Genomic DNA, 23596 nt, shown 5'->3' on the forward strand with positions numbered 1-23596 from the left:
CCCACTCCACCGTCCTCTTTAACACACGAGAGGTAAAACTTTTCCTACTTTGACGTTAATAGGATTTTTTCAAGATCTGAGATGCCTGAAACGAGCTCTGTGCCAAACCCACCCTGCAGTTTACATTTCTTTCAGCACAATGCAAAGTGATTTGAAATGCAGCAAAACCATTTAAGCAAACAAATACGAACTTTGGACTTTACCTCTGCTCTCAGGAATAACGGTGCTGTCAAACGCTGACTCAGAGAGTGACCTCGCAATGCTTAGGAGACAAGTCTTAAAATGAGGAGTCAAGCTTAATCACAGTTGACATTTTATTGGTGGCTTAGAAGAATTTATTTTTAATATAAGGAACTGGCTGGAAGACATAAATTTTAAAAGACTCTGAAGAAAGCAAACAATTATGGACAAATCAAGTCTGCACACATGAATACCAGAAATCTAAATACAAAGGGGTGTCTCTTTGAGAAAGACAAAGCAACTGCATTGCTGCTTAGAAGTGTCATGTTGTCAGTATTATCTAAAGCTTGCAAAAACAGATTTTTAGAAGTCCACACTAAAACAGCCCACGGCCTATCACCTTGTAACACCTGGCAACTAGTAACACCTCGCCAATGAAGCACAAGCATCACACTGCAAGCCCACACCATGAGGTGGCCAACTGCACACGTCTGCAAGGTGGGTCACCACCATGCTTGCTGCAGAGACAACTTTTAAAGGTCCTCCAAGCTCCAGCATGCAGTGCTGCACCCTGGCCTGGTGTCTCCTACCTGCCATGCTGGGATATCCAGTCTCCATAAGCAATACTTCATCCTGAGCTCATCATCAGCACAAGATTGTACCAGTTACACTGCACATGAATATTCAACAGTTGCTGGGGATGTGTTCTCTGTGGAAAAGGAAAAACAGAGACTTCTGTGCCTTCTCATCTGCAGCAGTTTTCCTTCATACTGCTCTTTCAGTTTGGCAAGCCAGCTGGGGTCTTTCACAAAGGAAAGAGATAAATTTTCTTGGAATTCCACACCCCGTGCCAAGTATTCCCACATCCAAGCACAAAGCTGGGTACAACCAGCATAATTTCTAGCTTAGCAATTGATTCAAAGCTTTATTTTGTAAAGCTTTGAAGTAGATGGCTTTTCAGAGAACCTGCCATTAAGGCTGCAAAATGAAGACAGCAAGGAATGAATCAGCTGCTACAGAAAGCATGAGAAAGTTTTCTTGGAGAGTCTGGCCAGAGATGAATTTTGAATTCATATGAAAATTAAGTTAAACTGAGAATCTATTCCAATTATTCTAAGAGCAAATAATTTCCTTCCAAAGGCAATCCTTTTTTTAAACATTGCATTTAATTTCCATTAAGTGTTTTAAGGTAAGTTAAAACTGAAACTACAATCCGTGAAAAGAAAAATGCAGGCTTTGTAACATTTCTTGTGTCTGTCTCCCATTTTAAGACTCAAAATTGGGAAACATCAAAATTACCTTAATATATAGGGAAGGGTTCTTCTATACAAAGTATTCTTTGTATTTGTGGCATTTGTTTACATTTTTTGCCACAGTGTTTTAATTCATAGCAAGTGTTCAGAGTTGCAAAATGCTCTATATTCCAATACATCCAGCCTAAGAAAGCACTCAAGCAGATGCTTATACTATTCCAAATCTTGCTGCATTTTGGCCACTGAACTCTAATGTTTTTCAGTACAATGCAGTCATGATTTCCCAATTGATATTGTAATATTGGAGCAAGATTGATCTCAGAAGTGGTTTAATCAGCATGGATGAAGAGGGCACAGTGCTCCTTGCTTGACAAGGGGTACAGCTGCCTCACCAAGCTCACCATACTGCCTTTGCATTGATATTCAGGTGAGGTGGAACCTCTCCCTGACTCCATTTTTGTACTCTGCCGTGTACATTATTTATAGATACAAAGCCAGTCTCTTTAAAGACTTCTCCCTCTAGAGACAGCTTGATAGTAGACTTTGGGTTAGAGGTCTGAAAATTCAGCCAAAAAAAGATTTACCCCCTAATTGAATTGTAAGAATAGATACAGTGGACACAGACTTTCCCATCCCAAACCATTTAAACATTTCCACCTAATTGGACGTGCTGAGTTAGATTATTTTTTCTAAAAACTTAATTTCCAAATGCTATAGCAAACAGTAATTATTCTTCATTCATCCTCTGGAAAATTAAGGCAGCACAGCACCAGAAATAACCACAGGGCATGGTTTTGTGAGGCAGCAAAACTGACGTAAGGGCTAGCTGCTCCCAGAAGGGAAGGTCATCCCTCCACTGTCTGCCTGCCTCTGCCCTGCCCTCACAGCAGCACTGGTGCTTCTGTGGGCCTCTTTAAGAAGCTGAATTAAAGGCGATTCTTCAGATGAAAAAGTGCATATATTTTTTCTGGTTAAGCTTCCTGAACTGTTTCACTGAGAAGACAAATACCAACGCCCTTTAGAATGGGCTGTCATTACAGCAAGTCAGGAGTTGCCTTCTACAGCCAGCCCTGCTGCAGGGATGTCCCCTTCTGGGAACTGGGCAGCAGGGACACAGCTGGGGTTGTGGCCACTTAAGCCATCTAATTTTATTTTGCTCATACTTGTGAGTCAATCCCCTTGAGTGTCTGCAGAGAGATGGCGTGACCACTGTTCAAAGTGTTTAGAGCAAGATCTAACAGAATGGCTGTAACCAGTGGGACTTCTTTCTGATGGCAACATCCATTGTTTAATAGAACTAGATCTGAAGAACACCCCCTGTTGAAAACACATTGAAGTGTTCACACGAGCATGAGTAACATGTGCTGCCCATATCTGCATGAAAAATTGTTTACTAGAGTGCAATCATATAAACTGGAGGCAGCTTCTTGGACACATACAAGCAGCAGCACTGGTTGGCCTCAGCCAAGTCTCTCCTCATGACTTATCTGGGATTTCAAAGAATCCTCTGTTCCTTTAGACAGTTCTGGATCTCCTCCTGATTTCTTAGGATCACAGAGAAAATCTGCACAAACACCTACCAAGGTGCTCTTGCAAAAACTGCCCTGCTGTTCAGGAGCTGCCATGCAGGCAGTCTGGCCTGATTTACATGGGGGATTGTGTCAGCCACTGCTTGCAGTAGACTTTGACCTCTGGAAGACAAATGAGAAAAAGCTCAATCCACAAATCCCAAGCACTTTTTATCTCGTTATACAACACAACAGTCACAAGGTTGCTAGCCACTTACATTTCATTCTCATTCCATTTGGATACTAATCAGTTTTTACTTTGAAACAAGGATTAAAATAAAAAAAAGAATTTAAAAAAATATGCATTGGGCATGTCTGGCAGGAGGGGACATATATACTTGTGTTTGGACTCAGGGTCTCCAACCTAACAATGCCTGGCATTGGCAGAATAGACTCTGGAAGGGTTATTATTTGAGTTATTACTATAATGGCTGCTTCTTTATGTGACATGGGGCAATGACAGTTGACTAAAAGATTAGGGACTGAGAAGAGACCTTGTGTGAAGGAAAACTAGAGACTGGGACCATTCACCTCTGAGGGAGTGAATCAAAAAGTCCATTGTGAAGGTATTGCAAAATGCATTGCCTAGAGATAGCAGTTTGAGAACTTTTGTTCACCTTATCTCAAAACAGAAACATCAGAACATGAAGGGGGGAAAAGATAAGCAACAACTTTTTAATGCTTTGCATGAAATATATATGGAATTCATTGACCTGCAACACTGTGGGGAGCAAAGTATTATAAGTATTCTCAAAGGATGGGCATAATTCAGCTAAAAGTAAATATTTAACACCTAGGATAGATGTTTTATAAGGATTATAATCTACCATTCTTCAGGGCAGAGGTGAGCTTCTCTATCTTAGGATTCAGACATGATTTCTGCTGGGTATCCAGCACCTGGGGAACTCAAACAGAAGTAGGGCGCATCTCATCATAAAACCTATATAATCTGAAGAATATAAGTAAGACAGTTGATGGGTGGTTCTATCTGGACAGGGAGGCACCAGAGACACCTTTAGTGACTAGCAAGGCAAGCAATGGTCACTGTGCAGCAGATGCCTGTTAACAACTAGATTGCACAGAAGGGTTCTTGCATCCTCAACTTAGTGGATCTATGCTCTAACTTATAAATTCAGGTATTTTAGGCACCAAATACACTGCAGAAAACAGTCAAAGGCTAACTCTCACCTCATCTTTAGCCTTATTTCCTTACCTTGGAATCCAGTCCACAGTGCCACTCTTGTTCTCCCACACAGTTTTGTTCACTGCTTGCCTACTCATGAGGACTGAATTACAGGACAAAGGCCATTGTTTGCAGCAAAGGGTTTGTGGAACAGCTATTCTGGCACAGCTCCCCAGGTGGAGATACAGTTCATATAGGCAAAAGAATTCACTAAACCATCTCCTTAAAAGGCAAACTACAGCATCAGAATAAATCATCTCTACATCTTTGCTGCAGGGTTAAGTCTGGGATTTTTACATTCCAACCTGCATAACTATTCCAGCAAGACTAGTAGTTCCTTGACCAGGAAGACAAGATGTACCAGGAAACAAATAAACACAACAACAACAACAACAAAAAAAACCAGAAAAAAAAGCTTGTTTTGTTTTCTTAACAAACTGCTTCTTTTTTGTACATACTGAAAGAGAATGAATGAATGAATGAGCCATGATCACTGTTAACAATGGGAAGGGCAACTGTGTCCAGGACTCACCTCTGGGGTGGAGAACAGCAGCTGCATAGCAAGACATCAACCCTTACAAAGGAGTTTATTAACTACATGTATGGAGCAAGAATCTTGTATCCTAATGAAGCTATAGTGAAACACAACTAAAATCTAAAGACACAAAATAAACAACTAATCTAGAATTGAATCAGAATTCCAGATATAAGACCCCTACTCTACTGGAAAATAGCCTAGGAATTCATTCACCAAGTACAATTAATAATATTCATACTTCATTATATCTTTACACTGCAATAGACCTCATGTCGGCCCCAGGAAAGGATATGAGTCAATCCTTGACTAACTGCCTCTGATTCACTAAGGAATGTACATACATAAAACCACTCAAGATAAAAAAAAATACTAAGGTTTGCCTCACTGATAATTTATCTAATGGCTGCTAAGATTGGAGTAGCAGGAGAGAGATGAGAGATAACAGCCATATATTGCTATGGAAACTAGAATTTCCAAAATAAATACCTTTGCAGAACTGAGGTTGCAGATCTAAAATATTTTATGCTGTTTTAGGTATTGCCTCCCTTGCCACAAGAGCCAGCCAGGAACAGGCAAAAAGCTTGCCTGTGGCGATACAAGATACCCCATGGCTCATGTTCCTAAATCCAGTGTAGGTATGGGCTCTGAATAGAATCCTCAGCATTTGGTCTGGTACCTGTGCAATTTTGGGAGCCTTCCTGCCACACAGCCAGTCTGGCCAAGCCAATGCAAAATAAACCCACAACTGCTTGAGGCAGGAAGTGTTAACTTTAACCTACTATACTGATAATCTAAACTAATAATATATTTGCAGAGTCTTTTTAAAAATTATTATTATTTATCTTTCAGTGAACAAAGACAGCACAATATACACAGCTTTGTGAAGTTCTGATTCCCTTAATGACAGTAGGAAACTCCTTACCCTGCAAATGGCTCCACTGTAGCTATAGCTCAGGATATTCAGTCCTTTGTCCCTGTTAGTCCTGTTTTGGAAAAACAGTTGGTAATTTCCCCACTTGTGTCTGGCCAAGGGTTTCTCATCTCAAACATACACCCCACATACCTCCACACCCCACCTACCTAGTACCATCTCACCGATTGCTGAGGTAAACAAGTCTAGGCTCTAGAAATGCTGACTCACAGTGGTAGGACTACAGAAAATATTTATAATTGCTAAAGAACTGAAGCCTGGCAGGTTTCCTGCCCTTCCTCCTTATCTGTGAGCCCCTTGCCATGACAGGTTGTAATGAAGGACCTTGCTTCCTGAGAGGAGGCAAGGAGTAGGTACTCACTTCCTAAAGACAGCCCAGATTCCTCTGAATTCCCAGTTACTAGCTGGTAATTGCAGGCAGGAGAAGAAAACCCCCAGCACTTACAACAATAGGGCCACTGGTCTTGAGAGATTAAATGGCTCCTGCATCGACCTCCTTGCCTAATGCACTTCACTGCACTTCCTGGGACAGGGTCAAGTTCCTTTGGAATGCCTCAGGATGTGCTATGGAAGATTATTCCTTACATATAGACTTTACTGACTGGATTTAGCTCCAATTCCTGCCTTCAGCATAGCTGAGTCAGCGCAGCCAGGCAAATCACTATTTGCTTTGGGAGGGTTTGCCAGCAATCAAGACACAGGCTGGCAGCACCGGGTGCAAATTATGGTTTGTAGTGGGCATGCCAGCACAGGCAAGCAGAGGGACCAGGGCTAGCACAGCACTGCGGGGACGGTGGGGAGCAGCACGGTGAGATCTGTGCTATGGAGCCAGGAGCCAGTCCGGGTACATTCTGCCTGTGTTAGCAGCACTGCTGCGCCCAAACTAATCAGCTCTGGATCATATCCAAGTGACAAGCTGACTGCCCACCACATCTACAGCCTGTTTTTTCCCTACTGGGAAATGACCTCCTGCTGCAAAGGGCAGAGAGAGCGTTTCAGGAAACAACAAAGTTTTATACCCACACGATTCACGTGGCAAATAACTCCCGAGAGCCGAAGAAGCACGAAGCCTTTATGAGTGGCTGGGATGGGCAGGTTGCTGAGCTGCCTCCTCCTCCTATTACCTACGCAGCTTGTTTGCAAAGAAGCTGAGGCCGATGAGCTACATTTGTAAGCTGGGCAGGGCAGACCAGGGAGCAACTCTCACTGAATGGAAGGAAGGAACAGGTGATAGCCGTACTGCAGTGCTCAGAAGTGATTGTGCTAAACGGCCATGGGAGTGATACAGAGCTGATTTTAACTATAAAGTATTCTAACAACAGTCTGCAATCACCGTGGCCTATAGCTCCAAAATACACTACAAGCACACAGCTAGGGATGCAGAGCTTCCTTTTTTTTTTTTTTTTTTTTTTTTAATTTTATTTTATTTTATTTTATTTTATTGGCAGCAGTCTTCCAGCTGATCTTAGCTGTGTGTCAAATCAAATCCTTTAGTGAGCTGTTCTTGCACATAATTCTCTCCATACTCAATTTGGCTGAAGTGTCCCTCTTCCAAGGCCACAGGAGCCATTTTGCATAGGTAGAGACTAGGGCTGGTGATACTAGGTGCTCACACTAGTATAAGAACACAGGAAATATAGTGCTTTTTGCCTTATTTACAGTGCTTGCTCAAAGCAAACCTGAGGCCCTACCAGTCCTTCGTCTCAGATAACTGCTGCTGCAGTGACGATGGCTCAGTGTGAGGATGGCCCTATATGAAGAATAGATCAGATCATAAATGCAGAACAGCTACTTAAGCAGAATGCAAGGAAAAGAAGCAATGATGTTGCTGGGCAGAGAAAAGCACTGCAAGAGCTCACAGATAGCCTTCCTCCAGAGGCACATGCGCACTGCTATCAGTCAGTCACATTTCTCTCAAGCTTCCTGGTAGCAGAATCAGCAAGCGTGTTCTGTCACATCTGACTGGCTGCAGGACTCTGTCCTCGCCTGACAGTAATGACTTGGCTTCAATTTTTCACAATTTTGTCACCTCCTTCCTCTCTTTCAGCACCATAAAAATCACTAGGCATGAAACCTGCAGCACAAAGGAAATTCTTGCTAGCACAGCCTGCTGCAGTACACTTCCCTCAGCAGCACAGGCACTGCAGGCATGGCAAACCTCTCATAACCTACATTAGATTCCCATAACATTTCAAACCAGGCACTTAACTTCCAAACTTGGCTCAGGCTTGTCTCCACATCCAGAGTTAGCATACACAACAGAGACTAAAATTCTGAGGATCATGGTGAGCAGCTTTGCTCCTTTGGTAAAATCTAATGCTTTACAACAGCAGAAAATCAGACCCATTAAAATAGCCTTTTTTGTTTGTTTGTTTAGCCCAAAACCAAATATTCAAATCCTGCTAGAATTAAGGGCAAGACAGATTTCTTCAAATGCAAACCTTGCTGTAAAAAAATCAACTGGTCCAGTGGCTACAGCAAAACACACTTGACATTGCCACAGTTATAGCCCATTGGCCAGAGGTGAGGTCATGGGCTGTGGTCACTGTCTGGAAATGAGGAGCAAGAAACATGCTGCTGTTGGCTGGCCAGCCAGTCCAGTGACACATCCTGACAAAGACCATGATGAGACAGAAATGGGCAGAGTGATGCCTCTTAAACATCATGGAAATAAATCCCCAGGGAAAAGGTATCTATGCAAAGCCTCACGGACACTGGCAGAGGGCCTGCCCAGGCCTCTGATGGTTCCGTCCATCTCTCTTGCTGCCTCTCCTCAGCCTCTTCCCACTCCTTATCACCTCTCTGTCCTCAAGGAAGTAGCTAATTAGACTACTGCTGTCCCTCCTTTAGTTACCCAGTTCTACCTTCACTGAGGAGCAGTCAGTGTTCTCTCACCGTCACCACTACCTTTAAGAAAAAAGCTGACCTGCAAGCTATTTTTAGCCAAATTGTAAAGTGTGAAGCTATTTTGGTCACATCTCTGTACTGTAAGCTGCAGGACGCTGACAGGCTCTATGTTTGCCTAAGGCAACAAGGGCTATAACTGTGACTGAGAATGGCTTGTGACTTTGCACTAAGGCTTCTCTGCCCTTCCTATGCCATAGAACTCTTTACACCAAGATTTGATTTCTCATCATTTTACTGTGATGTAACACATCTTCCTGAGCTCTGCTGGGATACAGAGGCTCTGTAAGACCTTTTCATTGCTGTCTTCCAGCCTGCCTTGTTTCTAGGTCTGCAGAAGGTGCTATTTATTCTGTGGGCTCCCTCAGTCTCCATTTGCATCACTCACTAGGAGTGCAATTTTGAGTCAGGTGCAATTTTGAGTCCACAAAAACATCGGATATTTATCAATCTTCCTTAGCATCAGACCTTTGCAAAAGATCAATAAACATTAGGCTAGCGCCTGCTGAGAAGTTGGGTGCATGTAACTGTGGAAGCAGAAAGTAACCACTTGCATAGCAACACGTTGTTCTGAATAGAGACCAATGCCTGGGAGCTCTGGGGCACATCCAGGGCATCACCCAGAAGGTGCCAGGTCTAGACAGTTGTTTTCTCTAGCTTGTCAAGCTTGCTGAGGCTATACAGCAGGTGCAAAGCACAGGCAGGGTAGAAGCCAGAGCAACTGGATTTAATAGAAATAAACCCAAAGATAAAAAAAATAGCTTGAAGGATAGGAAATACGAGGTAAATAAGACAAAAGGAACATACTGAAACTGGTGTGTTTAGGGATGGATGAGGCAGATCTATAAAGGAAGAACAAGCAAGTAACTGTATATGCAAGACTGTCAGCCATTCCTCCCCAGAAAACTCCCCTTAGGACTACTGCTGTCTTCAGCTATAGTGCATGTCTTACCAAGACACTTCAGACAGGCACACGACTATTAATAGTATTATCCCAGCTGGGGCAAGCCCCTCATGCTGCAAGAAGAGACAGAATTTCATCAAGTCAGGCTTCCAGGTGCATCTCATTCCACCCCTCCCCTTCCTTCTACAGATTCTTAAGAGTTCTCACACCAAAACATATATCCTGCTCCTTAAGGTGAGCCACTCTCTACTCTACTGATGAAACTTGGACCTGTTTTAATGAGTCAGCAAAACCAACTTCTCTGCAGAAGAATCACTGCCTGCTAACAGGATGGACTGTCCCAGACAAACACCAGCAACCTGTTGCAAACAAAGATTTGATTTAGAGAGCATCACTCTCTATAAATTAAGTACTTAATTTATGTAAACTAATGTGATATGTGATATTTAATATAATATGTGCCTCTTAATTGGTTTAGCAAGAATTTAACTTTTCAGTCAATGGGTGGAAATAACAGGAAGAATAATACTGTTTAATATAATGGTTTTTTGGCAGGACAGAATGGAACCTCTGCAGTTCAGACGAAGCACAGAGACATGTCCAGCAGAAGTATGTCAAGACCTGTTGGGTCAAAAAACTCAATGAAGTGGTTTGTGTTTCAGCTTCGCCCAGAGCTATGCACAAGACAGCAGCAAGCATTACATAATGAGAACATTTTGGTGAGATGAACTAACAGAGCAACATGTTGCCTTCTTTCTCTGCTGAGCTTTAGCAGCCTTGCTTTGGGACACTGCATAGCAGGATAACAAGCACAGCAAAATAAAGTGTCTGACAGAGCGGGGAGAACAGATAACCTGTCAGCTCCTGCATGCTGGACCCATGCTTCCTGCTAGCAGAGCTTTCCAGTGCAGGGAGCTGACTAGTTTACCTTTTCATCACTTGTCTAGAACTTTGGATTTAATTCAATTTCTCACAATTTATCTTACTGTGAAAGCACTAGTGGAATCACCACTTCTCTCTACCAATTATTTAAATGAAGACACCCCCATCTCCACAACGCATATATTTTACTAGTAAATATAAAGAAAACACATTTTAAAATATCCCTACACCTGTTCTATTTTCCGGTATGGAAATGCCAGGCATACAGTAACAAATCACAGGCAGCTCACCCATAGGCGTAGTCAGAGGTCACCCACCAATTGTGTGGATCCAGACAAGTGCATTAATGCCCTTTAGCTGACGACTGCAATAGTTCCAAGTCTCCTCTAGGGAGTGCAGTCGTAACAGAAGAAATGAAAACTGCAGCACACACGCCAGCTGGTAATCGGTGACTCAGGATATTCAGGCGGTCACAAATGGTGGCTGTCCATTTCCAGCTGAACACAGGGAGCAGCACTGAGGTTTGATGTTGATGCAAGAGCAGGATCCTACTAGAACCCAAGGTATACGTTAATAAGGGAAAGAAAAGTCTGCCAAGATAGTAAAAATTAAGATGTTAATCAAGCCAAAGGACTTCAAATTCTGGATCAATCATTTAGCTCACCCACAGCTTAAGGCAGCATGGAGAGCACTGCTATGGGGCTTCCATCTCTTGTCCACGAGTGTTTCATGCTGCATGCCCACCATCCAAGGAAAGCATGCTCAGTCCCAACACATCATTTAGGCCTTGGCCTCTGGGTAAAGAGCAGCAGAGACAAATCAATTTCTAGAACTATTTCAGAGTATGTGCACATCTCTACTGGAAACTGGACAGAGCCATCAACTTATTTATTTCACCCTGGATTTACAAAAAGACAAAACACAATAGTATCTGACTGATCTTTGTGGTAAAGAATCATGAATGCAAAGGCCTAAGGTTGCCTATTTCCTTTTTACAAATCACATGCATGTCTCAGCTCTACAACCTTCTATGTCTTCATTAAAGGAATATGTGCAGGACAGGATCTTTGCTCGCCCCAAATAAAATCCATGTTCCTGGTTTAAAAAAAAATATTTAAGGGTTGCAGAAACTATACTACCACACACCTCAGGCAAAGGCCAAGAGAACAAGCTTGCCAGGTAATTGCATTTCCTAAGGATGATCCCTTACTGTCATCAGGACAAGCACATCTTTAGAAGCAGGGTGTCTTTCTGCCCTGCCATACCAGACACTTTATTTTTCTAAGTAAGTGCTACATAATAAGCTACTGCCACAATAATTAGGGGACTGCACAGTGATCCACTGAAGCAGAGACCTTTTGAAAGATCCTTGCTCACTCACTGGGTGCCAGGCTCTGGGTTCCTCATCAGAGCCAGCAGGAGCTTTGAGGACATTGGCCTGGGGAAGCCAAGAGGCAGCAACTGTTGCTACTTATGGATGAAGCTGCCAAGCTGACACTGAAAACTTTGCCCTAAACAGAAACCACCTATGGCAAACAGGAACAAACATTCACATATCCTAAGGACAGCAACTGTACCAGTGGCCAGGAATTACACTTTCAGCCAGGCATCCAAGTGGCAGCAGATATCTGTGGGACAATACCAGCCTTGTGCTTTGAGACTAGAAGTTTCCTCTGAAGCAGGTAAGAGGATGATAGCTTCTGGTGTGTGTGGTAGCAGATGTGGATTCTGCAATGAAAATGCCAGCAGCTGGCTCAGTTTAGACTGAGCAGCACTGGTAGTATCTGTTAGTGTTTAACAGCCCATAGGAATGGGGTAGAGGCACTGAGCACAAGCTTCATGTTTACTCAGCAAGCACCAGCTGAAGTGAACCATCTGATTTCTAAACTACTCTTGCCTCCCACTTTTTGTCTCATCATCACACTACATATCTAAGTTACACATGTAAGGTACCACAAGCTAATTCACCCATTCACTCCCTTTATTATATCCCCTCTTTTTTTCTTGCATATCTCCCTCACCTTGCATACCAGAAGCAGGGTGACATGTACTGACTTCCTTATGTACCGACACAAGGAAAAAAAAAAAACTAAGAGGAAAAAGCCTCTAGAAGTTGTGATAAATAAAAAGAAGCTATCAGCTCTTTTTTGCCCTTGCAAATAACAAAGCATCTCCTCTCTGGCCTATCCCATCTACTTTTAAGTTCTCCACCAGCACTGATGTTTCTTGCTGTCTGGAGCTCTTTAATAGAAGCATGGGAAAGGCAGATTTAGCACGAAGAGAACCTCAGAAATCTGAAAGAATATTTCTGTTGAGAGCAAATTTCATTTCCAGGGGGGTGTTTATGATGCAATGCATTATCCCAGCTTCAGAACTTCATCCTCCACCTATTTAAGGATTCCCACACTGGATTACAACCTGCCTTCGCACATGAGATGTTGAAGCTTTCAATGAGGTCACAGCAGACACTGACAAGCACTGACGGGTGAGTCATGCTGCAGTAGCCAGAGATACTAGCAACAGATCTGTTAATCTGTATGCAGCCTAACTCTTTTTCTGGTCTAGAGTCTTATTCAAGAATGGAACACAATGTCTCAGAGACAGGTGAGTGCGGAATTGCTGAAGAGCAAGGCTTCGTTTTTGCAACTGTTTTACAGATTATTAATGAGAATCAGTTCCTGGGAGAATGTTTACAACAACACAAAACGTGTTGTTTTACCTATAAAATGGAAGATTGAGATTCAGGTGGTGTCAAGAGCAGGACTGTTCACTGCAGATCACTTGAGAAGCCCCCATACAGAATTTAAGGATTCTCAGATTTCCATCAGCTCTTGCTCCAGCAGTTTAAATCATCACCTTCAGCAAGATGCTCTTCTAGAGGCTACATCCCTATACCAGGGGCAGCAGGTGTAAACACACATCTGTGCACCAGCCAAGCTAGCACAAAGGCCAATGTACCCACAGGATTGTTAAGCCTGGGTTTGAGCTAAGACATCTGACTACTATTACCCATCAGGTCAGGTACATCACAAACTCTCTTCTGCTGCCTGTTACGGGAGAGAAACGTGGAGAAGGCCTAGGACAGGAAACAGCAACACCCTGAACTGCTACAGCAAAAATCAGTAGAGCTTGCCCATGAAAGCTTTGGAAGTGCAGCAAGAATGACACAGAAAACCATGGAACAAGTGAGATACGGGGACAGAGTGCATGACAGTGGAAAAAGTTTCTCTGTTTTGCCAGAACGATCCAATCAGAAAGGGAAGATGCAAAGTAAATCTAAAAGAAATTCTGTAGAGGCAGAACAAAGAAAGGTGCTGTTGTAGTCTCATTGCTGTGAAGCTAGATTAAGCTAAGTCAAGCAGAGAAAGAATTCTTTAAGACTTCTGAATAGAAGACAGCATGAGAAGCGAATGCCAGTGAGACAGACAACTAACAAAAGATGTCTTCTCACAGAGAAAGAAAACCACCTGGAGATTGCATAACTATAATGAGTTTCCTCCCAGTTTCACATTATTAGTCACCCTTCACCCTTCTCTGCCAAAGGCCTCTTCTTATACATCCATCCATCCATCCAAGGACCAGAGCCAAGCCTTTCAGCCTTTCATGCTGCTTCTTCCCATCAGTCACTCCTCAAGGTCAAGGCCTTCACAATACTGATCCTTGCTGCCCATTCCAGCCATCAGTTCATTTCTCCTACATGCTATAAACTATGCATAAAAACAAACAAACAAAACACATTTGAAAAATAACAGCTTAATCAGCTTATTGCTATTCCCTTGCAAAGAAGGGTAGAAAGAATTCCTGGGTGTCCCTGGGCAACAAAAGATCATAAAGGTAATCAGAGGAAATATACACTTGGCAAAAAGATTTTTTTTTCAAGTTCTAAAAAGATTTCAAAGCAAAACCTTTGCAATGATCCATTTAAAAACCCTCTCCAGCAGAGGACATCCCTACCTAGAGTCCCTTGGAAATCTGTTTGACTCAAGTGGAAATGAACTACTGGCATTTATTTGTAATTGCCCAGCATGGCAGTTGCTGAGGAAGGAAAAGCTGTTGACTCACACTGCAAGCCACTTTTCCACTTTTGTCTGGTTGCCCAGAGGGTAGAGTGGACCAGTCAGAAGGCTGAAATTCTGTCTATGCCTCCGACACCAACTTCCCATATGACCTTGGTAAGTGCTACCTCTTCTGGTGCCTCTGTTTCCCCATTTCTTAATAGATAAAGCCACTCCCTTGACTCATGGGACAATCATAAGTGCACACCAAGGAAGATGTATGTTTATCTAATAAAGGTAAAGGAGAAGAGTGAAGTATTATTATTGCTGTCATATAATACAAAAGCAGTTATGTAATAACATCAGCATTGCTTAATTTTTGTCATTAAAACACAACTGTCAAAGGGACACTGTTGGACACGCTACCTCCATCCCAGCAAATGTGCCCAAGTGTTTATCTCTTTGATAAAAAAACAGATTACAATGACCTAGGAGAGGCTTCCTATTTTGATCAGCCTTTCTCCAGAACATGTTTTTCCTGTATAACCTTGTAACCCATACTAATGTCCTAAACTACACTTGTAGGAATGACAGCAGATTTCACAAGCTAGTAAAAGCAAAATAATTCCTCATTTGCGTGTTTCACAGTCACACACTAAAACACACGAGTGCTTATCTTCTTTGCAAACAGAGAACAAGCTAAAAGTTAGGTTCTACATCAGTACATAAGCCATAAAAATAACACATTCTAAAAATCCCAGTGCCAGGAAAGAATTTTTTAAAAAAATAAAAAAAATCTATAAATTGGCTAAATTACATTCTGTTTCTACAGTGACAAATTTCCTAAAAGAAAAGCATCGACAACTGCAGTTCATAACTGTTATCATAATTAGTAACCAAATTTCATTGGTTCAAGTTCTACAACTTATTTACAACAATTTACAACTGTTTGCTTAAAAAAAGGTTAGATTAAAGTAGCACATGGACTAAAGGCTAAGGAAGGTATGACTGTGATTACAGCAGCTGAAACCCTGCCCTAATCACACTCTTATCTTCCTTATCTACTGGAAGTATTTATAAAGCAATGATTACTGTACTAGGCCCCATCACTCCTCTGAATTAGTTCTGAACCAGCACCTTTGCATTGCTGCAAGAAGTTTATACTTCTAGGGGTGTTGTCATTCTGCTGAGACAGAAAGCCAAGCTTCTCATCACTTAAAGTCATTAAAAAAAATAAACTATGACACTTCTAAAGAAGTAGGGGTGTTAACCCCAATGCCCTGGCCAAACTCCCAGCTTGAATAATTACAATCTGCCTTGAATAAATTCTTGCCACAGTTTCCGTTGGACATTGTATTGTTCTCTACTTCCTCCCCTACAATATTATGGAGTGCTGATGCATGCTCTCTTAAAGGTCCTGTCTCTGCTGGAATGTTGTATGGGTCTACCCCAGGACCAGGTCCATGGAAGAACATTGGGAACAATGTGCTGAAACCAGTTCTGCCTGTCAGCTGAACCGCTAGGCAATTTGTAATTTTTATTTATTGATGTTCTGGCACCTCCTTCAGATGGAATTAACTTAGGGTAGAGCTATCTGATAGATAAACTGGTGCTAATCCCAGAGACAGACATACATAAACCTGTTTTGTTCTGCTTTAAATGAACCAAATTTGCATCAGGAAACTAGGAAACTAAGCTAAACTCATTTACTTTTCTAGATGCTTACTATGATCATCTGAGAAGGCAGCAAGAGCATGCCTAATAGTAGAGGGCTAGAAAAACATGCTAAATGTGTCCAGTTTAGCTGGGGCCTGTAAACATCGGTTTTTATACTGTCTGGTCCCTCAGAATTTCATATGGACTTTTTCTAAACCTTCAATACACAGGTGATACTATTTATTTTTTAAGCAGTCATTGAATAAAGATCTAATGCACATCTAGCATTTTAAGTAAAATACTTGATTGTTAAGATAAAGCATTACTTGCTTTTTTATGCAGCCACCATTAGAGAGTCTAAGAATTTTTACCCAGACCTGTTGTTATCTTTCTACATGTGGAACACAAAGACCTGAGGCCCAGACTCTCTGCTGGAGTTTGCCAGGTTAGCTCTGCAGAACTCACTAACTGAAGCTTTTACTCTCATTATTCATAAACTTTAAAGGCAATTTGTCTTTAGGAAGAAGTACAAGATCAAGATTTGAAAGCACGTGTCTCTCAATTCCACCTTATGACCCTATGGGGAGATCACTTCCTGTTCCATTTAATTCTCCCACCTGCAAAAGCAAATTATACCCACTAATTCCACAAAACAAGTACAGAAACAAATTTATATTGATAGCCCATGCTGAGTGGATTTGTGCTAAACACCACTGTTCTAACATCTGAAAATACAAATATTTACCTTTAAAGTATGTCCTAAATTTCCCCAGAAGCCTGTCTCCAAACCCATATTATTTTAGAAGACAGAAATCGTAGTTTCAGAAAGAGGATGGTTTTATTTTTGTGCCATTACAGAAATTCCTTTTAACTTGTCAAAAGATACTCTACAAATATCTTTGGCAGATGAATGAAACCAAGTTTCCTGTCATAGCTGCCAACTTCAAGGTTGAGATAATCAGATAAACCTTTAGTTTGCCTCTCCCAATACTTTCAATGACATATGTTTCAAGTGATTCACATTTGTTTTATTGTTCCTATTGGGATTTGAAAAGGCAAAGTATCAGACCACTGTGTCACAAGTTTGCAAAACACTAGATGTGGTCCATAACTATTATGGCCAACCTCTGTTCTCAACTTTCCTCAGGTTTCCCCCGTTCCAGGTTAAACAGTCCCCAGTAGCTCTGCTTGTATACATGGAAGTGCAAAGTTCAGATCAACAGTATCCAGCACCACCCTCTATGCCTGCTGGATGCAGAGCCTTCTTATGGAAAGAAATACCTGTTTATGGGAAAATAGGAAGGAAGTTCGATTTTCTTGCTTTATTTCAACAGCCTTGGTGACACTGGATTTGAAGAATTGTATTGTATCCTATTGGGTACACCTCAAAACCATGAATATTTGCAGAGTACTTTATAACTGAGAACACTGTCCCTTCAGATCTAATCCTGAATTTAAAAGGAGAAGGAGCCCCTACAAATGCACCTTTTACAAACTTTATGTCTTATGTAACTGTTTCTATTAATTTATTATCAGGATGTCAGTACAAATTGTTATTTTGATGATTCCTTGCCCCCATTCAGAAGAAAGGGAAAGCAACTATAAACACAAGGGAGACTGACCTCAGCAATTTCCTCTGTTCAGACAGGAGCACAATGAGCTTAAACACCATGGCAAGGAGAGGTGGACTGTTTAGAATTCCTCCAGCTGTAATCTATAGCAAAAACAAATAAACAAATACGTGACTACAAGACCTGATAATTAATCCCTGCATGAAGCCAACTGTTATCTCTAGTTCATAGATGGAGATACCAAAGCACACAAAGGCTCAACAACCTACCAAGTTCAAAACCCACCACCAAGATCCAAGACCAGAGCCCTGGGGGGCATATTCTCAGTCCATTAGTTTTTTGGGTGGTTTTGTTTTTTGTTTTCCCTCTCCTGGCTGTAAACCGGATACAGTTTGGCCAAGGGCAGCCAGTCTGAAATGCACCCATTTGGTTAGGCCAGTTGCACAAGGGTTAGCACAAGGAGACACCTACCACCTCCTGGGGTTATCGCCTGTAGCTGAGCTGCTCCTGGCCAGAAAGGCAGCTCCACTCAGCCAGATCTCCTCACCCCCAACTGGCCTGCCCCCAAACCACCCTCCTCTGCCACACCTGCCCCCAACAAGCTCCCACCTGCCCCCAGGCCTCTCCCTTGTCCTCATTCCTCATCTCTCCACCCGTGTTCAGGCCCAACCTTACGCGTCCCCAAGTCCTCCTTCTCCCACTCCGCCCCACAGCGCCCAACGAAGCTTCCCCACTCTTTTCCTCAGTTTCCACATTCCCCTTCAACCCTTCCTCCCTCAGCAACACCCCCGACCCACCATCTTCTCCCTCAGGCCCCTCTCACGGCCCTCGGGGACCCCACAAACCTTCTTCCCCCCACTACAGCCTTCAGTCCCTCCTTTCCCTCAGCGCCTCCTAACCCTAAAATCTCACCCGCCATTTGCCCCGGCAACCCCTGACTGCCCCTCACACCACCGCCTCACACGGGCCCTCACGGCCGCCCCCGGCCCCTCCTCCTCCCCCCAACCACCGCCCCCCGCCCCTCCCGCCCTCAGAGAAGGGGAGGGAGGGGGGAGAGGGCGGCGAAGTCTCGCGAGAGGGGCGGGCGGGGGCCGCTGGCTGCGGGCAGCGCGGAGCGGCGGCGACGGAGCAGCCGGAGCCCGGGCGGAGCTGAGGGGAGGCGGCAGGTAGCAGGCAGGCAGGCAGCCATCCCGGCGCGGCCCGGCCGAAGGGACCCGCTCCGCCGCGGCAGGCACGGCCGGCGCCGCCCGCCCTCCCGCACGCCGTGCCCCCGCGGCGCGGCGAGGCCTGGCCGCGGCTCGGCGAGCGGGGCCCAGGCGGCGGCGGCCGTGGTGGTGGCGGCGGCTGGGCGCTCCGCCGCGCCTGCCCTGCCATCTTAGGTGCCGTGCCCCGCCGCCTTTGTGCCCGCCGCGCCCGGGCACCCGCGGGGGCCGGGCCCGACGCCCCTCCGGGGGCGCCTCCCCCCGCGGGGCCGCCGCCCCTTGCCCTGCTCCTCCTCCTCCTCCTCCGCGGGGGGCCGACCGGCGCTCCCAGCCCGGCTGCGGCGGAGGGTAAGGCGGGCATCGCGGCGGGGGGCTCGGCTGGGGCGGGTCGGCGGCGGGGGTGCCCCCGGGAGGGGTGAGGGAGGAGGTTTGTGGGGCGGGGGGGGCGGCCCGGTGGGGCCGGCACCTCCCCCGCCGCGCTCTGCGGCAGTGCCGCAGGACTCGGGGCTGCCGCCTCGGCCCCGCCGGCGGGCGCTGAGCACCGGCAGGGGAGCGGGAGGCGAAATGGCGCTTCCCGCGGAGGGGCGACCGGCCCCGGCGGGGTGTTCCCCGCGGCCGCCGCTGTCAGGGGCTGCCAGAGGCCTAGGGCTGGGGCCGGCCCCCGGCCAGCCGTGCCCTGCGCCTCCGTCCTTTTTGTCTGCGCCGCTCTGGTGGGCTTGGGCGGTCGAACCCGGAGCCCCCAGGGGGGCTGGGGGTCCCTGGGAGACCTGCGCCCATTCCTGCCTTTTTTTTTTTTTTAATTATTATTATCCTTTTTTCCTCCCCCCCCCATTTTTTTCTCCCTTCCCTACCCTTTGCTCTTCCCCAAGTGGTGAGTTCTCAGTGTAAATACGATTTTGCTCGGTGCTGGTGTGGGATTTGGATGAAAGTGACCTATTTTAAAGACCTTTTCTTGCTTCCCCTCAGCAACGCATGTGGCGGCCGATTCCGTTAGCCAAATAGCGTTTCCCAACCATTTTAATTTGTCAGATTAAAACATCCTCATGGAGGCTGGATTTCGGTAACCTGTGTGTGGCTATGTCTTTACAAATATCGCTCAGCTTGCTTTGCTGCAAGCATCTTTGGAGCATTAGGGTTCACCTTTGTCACTGTGAAAGCAGAAATAAATATAAAGGCGATACCTGGGCGCCTGTAACATGCAGTTGTACCATTGTGTTGGGCGCGGTGCAAGAAATGGGGGGCGGGGGGAGAACCGGGGATTAAAATGGTTGTTGTCAAGTGTAGATCTTTATGTGTCTTAGGAAAAAAAAAATAATGACAGAACGGTATTAGCCTCGAGGACTTACATTTATTTTCTCAGAAAAATGCTTCGTGTTTATCATGCTTGTCTCCGCTGCTTATCATGGCATGGTGTATTTCATTAGGTGGCATTTCAGTGGCTGAGTTGGTTAAATAGCAGTTGCATTAACTAGTTGAACAAATTGTGTCCTTCACCCTTGACTATTTCATTTTGAGAGCCCTTACAGCAGTGATGCATGCCAAGGACAGATTAATAAGATGTTACCTAAAGGTTTTGATGTTATTGATTCCTTACTATTAATGCTATTTATAGTGCGTTTGACATGGCTCTTGCTTTCTGTATTTGGATAAAGGGTATGAGCTTGGAATGCTTCAAATTAAATGTTCTCAAAACACTACCTCTAATGTTGTTTATCTAGATATATTGTTGAACAATGCAGTTCAGATCTTCAGTGCACATCATAATAGTGAAAATGTGGTGCAAAACTGTGATATATTTTGACACTAGTGAAGGTTTGTTTTCGTATTTCAGAATTACAGAATAGCAACTTCTGTTGTAATAAATAAGATTTTAGATAAATTTTTCTTGAGACTATTTTGAGCCAACATTTTCCTTGCCACTGTGCCTGTTCATAGTTAGCGTGTCATAGTTTTTGCTACTTATGTCCAAGGGCAAACCTAATCAACCTTTGGTTTGAGCCTTCATATTAGATTCTCCACAATCCTGGCCTAGTTCTGGCTAGTGTATTTGCCATTTTTAGGACTTATCTTCCTTGTATGTGTAGAATCAAATACATTGATAAACTTGAACCTTAATTTGTCCTTTGAACTTGAGAGGATGTTTTTCTTTTCTGTTAAGAGTGTCTTACTGAAGAGAAAGTGATTCTGGTGGAACAGCTTAAATTCAGTTTAATCCTATTGAAACACAACTGCCCGAAGTTAAAAAAAAAAACAAACCCAAAACAAACAAAAAACCAACTCCTTGGATAGTGTGATGTTTTTTTCTTTTTTAGCTAGGCTGAAATTAAGTGCTGCATGTAGAGGACCAGATGCTGGTGTTATATTTGTGTACAGATAAGGTGACTTACGCCTCAAGTTAGGCTATTGGAAAAAGTTATCTATCATATGTCCCTCTGTTAAACTTTGGTGTAAGCTATGCTGAAGAATTTTAAATGTTTACTTCTATCTAAATAACATTTCCATTTGTGCAGCTTTCATCTTTGCCTATCCATTATAATTTATCAGTTTTTGTTACTAGCATAACATATTTTTAATGAGTTGTAAGACAGCCTCAGTTTTTATGTTTAGTGAGATACATTAGAAGAGAAGCAAATATCACACTAATAATTACATCTTCAGATGTATCCTAGTAGTGGATTTCCTGTAATGAGGATGTTTTGCAGAGAACAATAGATGTGGCAGGGAATTCAGAGATTTGTTTTAAAGATGTTGTAGGTAGCTGACTCTGCAGTAGCAAGTTCCACTTTGACACAACCATGGCATGCTTAACAGGAGCATTAGGTGGTTTCCAGGTACTTAATTTTCAGGTTTTAATTCTCTTTCTAGCAAAGACTGGATGAACTACTGCTGTTGTCTCTCTCCTCTGTCTCTCCTGCAAGGATATACTTCTGATCTAACTGAATAATGACTATTGTCCTTTGCAAAATATGCCTCATGTAAGTTTATTTGATGGTATAGATGTTTCGTCAAGTAAGAAAATGTTGAGAGTTGGTTTGGTCATGTAATCTGAAGTGGTAGTGAAGCAACAATAAACATCACTTGTTTTATTCCATTCTCAGTGTATGCTGGAGAACACTAAGATCCTATCTTAGAAGCATTTTCTGTTGTGTTTCTGTTCATACTAAAATCACATAAAAATCATTGTTATGTTGAAGTGCCCACTAGAAACTATAAAAGTCTTTGGTTTTGCCAGTGGTGACCCAGGCTCTTATCTTCAGAATGACAATAGTTATGGGTGGCCATTACATTTTTCCTGTTCAAGTATGCTGTGTAGTGTGAAGGGTTTTTTTCTTTATTTCTTTCCATAAACCCTGACAAAGGGAAGAACTTAACTTCAGCTCTGGGCTGCAATCATGTCTGTGGTAGAAAGCTATCCTGGGACTGACAGCAGGGTTTTGAGATATGGGTGATGCAGGTGTGTCTTCCCTTAGTTAACTGTGTTTGGGAGAAACTTGCCTATAGCAGTATGAAGAGGGATAATTTATTAATTTCTGAGACTGATGGCTCTCCTTTCTTCTGTCACTCCTGAATGTGTCTTACTCTTCTCCACAAACTGTTTGTTCTTTGCTGACCTGGCTCAGGATGACACTTCAGTCTGTGCAGTCTGGTGCTTGCTGGTGAGTTCTTGTTGCACTAGAAGTTGATGTAGGTGTGTGGTCCTGTCCTCCACCTGCTTCTCCATGTATGTCATTCTGTAGGTGCTGATTTTTGATTCTGCACTGGGCCAGGCCAGTGGAAAGCTAACCTAAGGAAAAACATGAAGAGTTTTGTGCCAGCCCAGTGACCTGAAATGGCTCAGTGCACAGTTGGGTGATGCTAGAGACAACTCAAGGGCCTGGCCTGCACCACAACAGCCAACAGTTAAATTGGTTGATGCTTCCAGGGAAGCACAGCTTGTTCAAGGAGAAATGGAGACAGAGGTGGTTGGTGGCATCTTCTGCTAAACTTGCAGTAGTTAGGTTTCAGGATAATTTGCTTTCATTGTTCAACATGCTGAATTCTGCTCGTCATACATTGATTTCTGTGTGAAGAGACTGGAAAAGATCCAATGGATAAAGGGTCAGAAAACCACTAATCCCTTCATGTGAAGTTCCAGAGGGAGCTCAGCTGTGCAAAGCTGCAAAGCGGAGTCCTTCCTGTGAAAGCAGAACTTAAAATATAATAACGTGATATTGGAGGTGAAGTGCAAAATGTCTGAGGGGAAGAAGTGTGCTCAAAACAAGAGGGCAGGATGGAGAGCTGTTTAAAAGCACAGTTGGCTTTTAGACACTGTATTCCTTCTAACTTGTCCAAGTGCTCATTTGCAGTACAAAACATGGAGGAAGGGACACTGTCTGAAGGACCTTGGGACCACAGTGGACATCAGACAGCACAGTGGGTGCTCCAAACATAGTTTCTTAAAGCAGTTTTTAAACAAATATTTGGTGATCACTGGAATGCCTGTTTTTTTTAATTACCAAAAGGAAACTGCTGAGAACTCTTAATAGTTTATGAGAAGTTAGTGCCCTGTTATTCTTGACAATTTTTATTTCTGATTTTTTTTTTTTTTTACATCCTGAATCTTGGTTTCTTTGCCAGAAGGAAAGGTGAGGTAGCCACTGTAAACATAGCATGAATTTGCCAAAACAGCAATCATTTTTTTCTAAGCAGAAAAGTTTCTGCAGTTTTAAGGGGAGCTTGCTGAGCCCAGCTATTCAGAGTTCACTATGCACTTAGAGATGAGGTTCTCTTTCTCTTTGGAGTATGGTGAGGATGACCTAACATGAGATACAGTGATAATGGCTTTTTAA

General features: G+C 43.6%; 1 protein-coding gene and 2 long non-coding RNA genes across 7 annotated transcripts in view; 2 read left to right on the plus strand and 1 right to left on the minus strand.

Annotated features, from left to right (window-relative positions):
• Nucleotides 1-10564, plus strand: part of LOC139805876 (uncharacterized) — a 12486-nt gene extending 1922 nt beyond the window's left edge. The window contains exon 2 of the long non-coding RNA XR_011730032.1: nucleotides 10017-10564. This is a non-coding gene — a long non-coding RNA (uncharacterized lncRNA). The remainder of the gene's footprint in view (nucleotides 1-10016) is intronic.
• LOC139805877 (uncharacterized) lies at nucleotides 301-18487 on the minus strand. 4 transcript variants are annotated; one of them, XR_011730033.1, is made up of 4 exons: nucleotides 17835-18487; nucleotides 17617-17708; nucleotides 13398-14050; nucleotides 10512-13342 (listed from the first exon to the last, which is right to left on the minus strand). It is a non-coding gene; the product is annotated as an uncharacterized lncRNA (long non-coding RNA). The 4 variants fall into 4 exon arrangements; XR_011730034.1 differs by having other exon boundaries at nucleotides 18037-18486; XR_011730036.1 differs by lacking the exons at nucleotides 10512-13342; nucleotides 13398-14050 and adding an exon at nucleotides 301-889 and having other exon boundaries at nucleotides 17835-18476.
• A 150-nt stretch (nucleotides 18488-18637) lies between these two features.
• TAOK1 (TAO kinase 1) overlaps nucleotides 18638-23596 on the plus strand; it is a 65366-nt gene continuing 60407 nt past the window's right edge. The window contains exon 1 of one of the 2 annotated variants that reach the window (XM_071764777.1): nucleotides 18638-19115. The gene's annotated coding sequence lies outside the window, so the exon portion shown is untranslated. The remainder of the gene's footprint in view (nucleotides 19116-23596) is intronic. The other variant, XM_071764774.1, reaches the window with a different exon arrangement.

The sequence above is a fragment of the Heliangelus exortis genome, chromosome 21 (assembly GCF_036169615.1).
Source record: "Heliangelus exortis chromosome 21, bHelExo1.hap1, whole genome shotgun sequence".
NCBI classification, from domain to species: Eukaryota; Metazoa; Chordata; class Aves; order Apodiformes; family Trochilidae; genus Heliangelus; species Heliangelus exortis.